The sequence below is a fragment of the Lipotes vexillifer genome, unplaced genomic scaffold (assembly GCF_000442215.2).
Source record: "Lipotes vexillifer unplaced genomic scaffold, Lipotes_vexillifer_v1.1 scaffold664, whole genome shotgun sequence".
Taxonomy (NCBI): domain Eukaryota; kingdom Metazoa; phylum Chordata; class Mammalia; order Artiodactyla; family Lipotidae; genus Lipotes; species Lipotes vexillifer.
In genome coordinates, this window is record NW_006782421.1 from 835998 (window position 1) to 842550 (window position 6553).

Consider the following 6553-nt stretch of genomic DNA (forward strand, 5'->3'; position numbering starts at 1 on the left):
ACCCGCGTCCCCTGCATCGGCAGGCGGACTCTCAACCACTGCGCCACCAGGGAAGCCCTATTCTTAAATGACTGTATCCCTCTTTAGCTTTTCCTGGGTTTACATCTTCTTTAAGCACAGAGTTTGTAGATTCCTCAGACTTGCCTTCTAGGAATACACTCACGAGAATAGCTAGACCCGACATTTAAATATGAGGCCTCTCCCTCTTACACTGCAGAGGGATGGTGATCGCGCTTAAGCCTCTTGCCATTTCCTAAAACCCCAATACTGTGCAAGGTGCATCTGAGTGTTCACAGATGTTGGCTGGAGAATAAGGCCCCCATTCAGAAGGACAAATCATCTGGGAGGGGTTCAGGCAGCAGAGAACCTTGGCGATGCTTTGGGTGCATGTATCGCCACCTCTTGGCTGTGGCTTAGATATGCGTGTGTAATCGCCCCACCTCTCATGTTCTTCTCTGAGCAGGGAGAGGGTCGGGGGCATGGCTGGCGGCGGTGTCCCGCCTTCTTTGACACAACATCTGAAGTGCAATCTCCCTGGCTGTCTTCTCAGTCAGTGATTTCCTCGGAAGTGGCCGTTCTCTCCTCCTTACAGCCACCTTACAGCTCAATATCTGAACTGGCAAATTATGGCAATTAACCAGAATGGTGGGCCTCTTTTCTCTGTATCAAATAGTGCCGGGCCCTGGAGATGGGGTTGTAAACCCTGACTCAAAGGGAGACGGCCAGCCGAGGAGGACGGTCCTTCCTGAATGACACACTTCATGTACAATCGACCTGCGAGAGCTGTTACTGTCTCTCCATTTATATGACGGAAAAACCACCCTTTGTTTATCTGGCTCTAAATGGCTCTGTGCCGTCTTCTTCCTGACACCTAAGATGTGAGCAGCCTCTCATCATCAGGGGCTGATGCTTTGCCATAAAAGTGACCCCTTCCCTTTGGCTTTGTCCTCAGAGCAGGACAAGAGGGAGAGAGCTGAGTCTTCTCAGGCCTTCTCAGGGAGTCTAGCCTGGCCCAAGAAGGGGCAGAACAGACAGAAAACCCTGCCAAGTAGCTGTGTCCATCTGCCCTCTCAGGCCTGAGCCTGTTCCAGGGCCTGTTCTCAGAGCCGCCGGTAGGTGGCTCTGTGACACACTGATCACATCCCCTCGGGTCCTGCAGGAGGATGGGCACCAGAAAGCAGATGCTGAGAGGCCTTCCTCCCCCTTGGCCCAAACTGCATCACCCACCTTGCCCAGGGATGTTCTGGGGGTTCCTCAGTTCCTCTCTTCTTGGCAGGAAGCAGGAGAGGACATTTTAGGGACTAGGAGAAGGCTGGGAGGACCACAGCAAGTGTGACTCGATGGAGAGACCGTGGAGAGTGAGGTTTGTGCAGAGTGGAGGAGGAGCTGGGGGCGGTGGGCACACCCTCAGTACCAGGTGGGCAGGAAGTGGGGGAGGAGGGGAGGGGCCCGGTGGGAGTGGGGTGCTATTACAGAGGCGTTAATGGCACAGCCCCTGGAGGAAGGGCTGAGTCTGGCTTTGTCTCCGCTCGAACTCCTAAATGCTGTGTGGCTTTAGGTAAATGGCTCAACCTCTCTGTTTCCATGGATTCATCCATAAATTTAAGAACGCTACCTCATAGGGTTCTTGAGATAAGAGCCCACATGAACAGTGCCTGCCATGTAGTAAGCACTCAGTGAATCTTAGCTATTGATTTTTTTTCTTATTTTTTTTCTTTTTGGCCACACCACGCAGCTTGTGTTCAATCCACAACCAGGGATTGAACCCATGGCCCCCTGCATTGGAAGTGCAGTCTTAACCACTGGACAGCCAGGGAAGTCCCTTAGCTATTTCTTATTAAATAGAATAGGCAGGCTGGAGAGGCTGGTGCAAACTTACCCTCCCCCCACCTCACACACACACACACACACACACACACACACACACACACACACGCACACACACACACGCACACACACACACACTCCCTTTAAAGACAGGAAGAGGAAGGTAAGAAAATAGGGTAGTGAACAGGAATGATCCTTTCCCTTTGGCGGTACAGAGAGCTGATACCACCAGGGGATTAGACGAAGTCTCCGTGATAAAGGAAGCCTCCCCTGGAGACGGGAGAAAACAGTGGAGAACTTGGAGGCCAGATTTATTCAAACCAGCAGGACCTGTGGAGGTGCACCTGAGGGATTCCCCGAGGGACTGGTGCATGCCTGGGTGGGCCTGTTATCCTAGTGGCATCACGGAGGACGAGGGGGGCCCCAAGAGTGGGACGTGGCAAATGACTACTCACCTCTGAGGTAGCAAAAGAGCAGAGAAGCCCTGTTACCCAGTGACCAGCAGGCTGAAGCTTTCCTGGGAAGATGCTAGAACTGATAAACAACCATCTGGGGAGGAGGAATGGGGTGGTACGGCTTAGTGACAAGAGCAGGGGCCCTAGGTTTCAAATCCTAATTCCCACACTGATTACATGGCCACCGGGCAAGTGCATTAACCCCTCCAGTTCCTTCTACCTGCCCTAAGGACCCAGTGAGCTAACCTATGAAGTGCTAAATAAAGGATGCCCGTTACCGTGAGACGGAGGAAATAACCAGGTGACGCTGTGACACACTGATCATGTGCTGTGAGGAGCACATGATCCCAGACCGATTTAACTTAATTCATCTTCACTTTAAGGCAAAAACAGGGCACGTTGGGGTTAACAGGGAAATCCAAGCATTTTGCTAAACCAAGGCTCAGACAAAAGTAACTTATCCAAGGTCATAAGCTCATTAAAGGCAAAGGTGGGATCTGGTCTCCTGACTTTAAGTCAAGTGTTTTAAGAATTACTATTGGGCTTCCCTGGTGCCGTAGTGGTTGAGAGTCCGCCTGCCGATGCAGGGGACACGGGTTCGTGCCCCGGTCCGGGAAGATCCCACATGCCGCGGAGCGGCTGGGCCCGTGAGCCGTGGCCGCTGAGCCTGCGCGTCGGAGCCTGTGCTCCGCAACGGGAGAGGCCACAGCAGTGAGAGGCCCGCGTACAGCAAAAAAATATATATATATATTATTACTCTTCGTCCTGATGTCAAGACTTAATTGGTAACAGCATTTCTACAAATGTTTCTCGAAGAAGTAGTAATAGGTGTGTCTAGAAACAGGGTTTTATAGATAATTAAATTTGGGGAATGCTGAGTTTGAAAAAATTACATAGGATTTTTCTTTCTTTCTTTTTTTACTGCAGGACTTCTCAGAGCCTTTACTATGTGTACACACACTGGGAATCTCCTAGAGGCCAGTATAGTGAAAAGCCTTTCTCAAAGGAATTAACAGTGCTACCCTTGTTTTCTTGGACCATTTCATGGAGGTATTCATGGAGTATACAGTTAACTCTTGAACAAGGCAGGGGTTACGGGGTGCCAACTCACCATGCAGTTAAAAATCTGAGTATAATTTATAGTTCGCCCTCCCTATCTGTGTCTCCTCCGTGTCAACGGCTCCTCTGCATCCCGGGGTCCTCCCAGATTCAACCAACCACGGATCATGTAGTGCTGTAATGTTTACTACTGAAAAAAATCCTTGTCTAAGTGGACCCATGCAGTTCAAACCCGTGTTGTTCAGGGGTCAGCTGTAGTTTGGGTTGCACTCGCATGTGTGCTTGTGTGTACACATTACATATAAAAGCTTTTGATTTGGGCATGTCCGTGTAGTAGCTGAGTATGAATAGTAACTAGCTCTCAAGTCATGCTATACGATCAAGTTCACAAATAAACACAAATGTGTATCGTTTAATCCCCGTTGATTAATGTGTGTGTGTGTATACATATATGTAAAACAAGAAGGACTCACACCAAAAGACAGCACTTACACCTGCATGGTGGGATTACAGGTTATTTTTATTTCCTTCTTATGCTTATCTGCACTTTGTAAATGTTCTACAATGAACGCACTTTCTAGGGCCAGCAAGGAAAGCCACGCTTTATTGCATAATCAGTACTACGGTATCCGCTTGAAAGGATGCCGCCCCTCTGGGGATTAAGTGCCGGGCCTCTCTTTACTAATGACTTAAACAAAAGGATGGAGGCTGTACTCATCAAATCCTCACATGATGCTAAACTTGGTGGAGTGGCTCCCGCTCAGAAAGCCAAGAACAAAGTTCAAAACAACCACGACAAATTGAAAACACGACCCTACAAAAACCAGATGAAACCCAACAGTACAATTAAACAGGGATCTATTTCGGGCTGAAAGCAGCCACCACATGCGGAGGATGAAGACAGGACCAGCTCCCAGTGGGTCACTGACACCAGGTGAGCACCCACTAGGTGCTTTACCCTGAGCTACGGATCAGGGCCAGACACGGGGATGGAGGAAAAGGCCCAGTGAGGATTGCTGTCCAAGGGACCACATTTTCTGAATACAGACTCCCAACAGAGTGGTCTGGCATGAAGAATAACTCCCGGTTTGCTACAGGGAAGGGTCTTTGAAATCTAGTACCACCATCATGTGACCTCGCCACACGGGGATGTCATCTGTCCCCTGCCAGGCTGGGGGACACTTCAGTGTCCCATCCCTGTGTAGGAGGCACTCTGGGGCCTGCAGTGCGGAAGCAGAAAAGTTAGAAGTTCTGGGACATTTTACAGGTTTATGGGGACCATCAAATAGAATATTTGAAATCTGAACCATCTCCAGAAAGCCCGTCCTGGAAACTCCGGGGCATCTGGTTGTGGTCAACAGAGCACCTTGCCTTCCTCAAAGCCGGCTGGATTCCACACGCATAAAAGGCCCGTGACATGCCCCGGGCCTCAAGTTATCCAGTTTCTCGGGTCCGCATTCGTCAGCTCCTCATTAGGCCGCTGCGTTGGGTCTGTGTCACCCTCCTGAAAGGGCTTTGGGGAGGTTGGAGAGTGTCCAGCAGGAGGCACAGAAGTGATCGAAGCAGTGGAAACAAGGGCCTGTGAGGCAAGCTTAAAGGAATTGGAACCATTTCTCTTGGAAAAAGCCAGGTAGAGCCTGAATAACTCAACTCCAGAAACAAACCGCACAAACCCCACGTTAGCCTGACTGTCTTCCATCAATGGCTTTCATCCAAGGGCCCGACCGGAAGCAATCCCAAGAGCTCCTAATCCCAAGTAATCCCATGACTAGAGCTCCTGGTCATGCACATAGGATGCTCCAAGCTTTCTGCTAAGAGCTTTGCATAGCCGTCATCTCATTTCATCATCGCGACAGTCCTATGACAGCCCTGCCTGCAAATGAGGTCCAGCACAGAAGTTATGTAACTTGCTTCAGTTCTTGCTGGGATCCAGCTCCAGCAGTCAGTCTCACGCTGTTTCAGATGATCTTCCAACAGCAAAGGTTCTTTCTGGTGCCCTTCGTGAGAACATCCTCATCTCACATTGTATGGCATGAAACGTGTGGGTGACTGCTAGCAAGGAAAACTTGCGAAATGACAGAAGGTACTGGGCTGTCACCAGATTCGGTTTCAACAATGCATGCTATACAACCACGTGATAAATACAACCACGTCCCCCTACGTTACATCTGGAGTTACAGGCCGAATTGTGCCCCCGTCCCCCAGCCCGCAATTCGTATGTTGAGGTCCTAACCCCCAGGACCTCAGGTCATGACTGTATTTGGAGACGGCTCCTTTAAAACGGTCATTAAGGTAAAAGGAGGTCATTAGCGTGGGTCCTAACCCAACATGACTGGTGTCCTTCTAAGAAGAGGAGATTGGGGCACAGACACAGAGGGACGACCACGTGAGGACGCAGGGAGAAAACGACCATCCGCAAGCCACGGACAGGCCTCAGAAGAACCCTGGTGATACCTTGATCTTGGATCTCCAGCCTCCAGAACTGCGAGCAAATACATTTTTATCGTTTAAACCCCCGCCAGCCTGTGGTACCCTGTGATGGCAGCCTCAGCAAACTAATACATCGAGAAATTCTCAGCCAACCCCCTTTTCAGAAGAGGAAACCGTGTCTTGGAGGATCCAGTAACTCGTCCACTGTGATGGAGGGAGCCTGCGGGGGAAAGAGATTCAAGCCCCTTTCCGTGACCCGGGTCCCGTATTCTTTCCAGTATCCCCAGGAACACGGAGGAGAGAAAGAAAGCATGCGAATATTACACAGCACACACCAGGTGTGGGCAGGGGAGGGTGTCAAACCTCGACGGGTCCAGACTGTATTTCGATTCCACATTTCAGTGGATTCGCACAGAGCTTTTTAAATCAGTATATATATCTTTAATGGAAGTATGGTTGATTTACTATGTTCATCTCTGCTGTACAGCAAAGTGACTCAGTTACACACATATATACATTATTTCTTTCATATTCTTTTCCATTACGGTTTATCACAGGATATAGAATATAGTTCCCTGTGCTATACAGTAGGACCTTGTTGTTTATCCATCCTCTAGATAAAAGCTTACATCAATTTGCAGAGAGTTTTAATAGCGAAGTTAAACATGGGATGGGGCAACCCCGTTTACTGAAAACAAAAAACAAACAGGGGCCAAGGACCTGGCAAGGCACACTTACAATGTAAGTCTCAGAAAGCTTCCCCGGCTCCTCTGAGGGGGGTG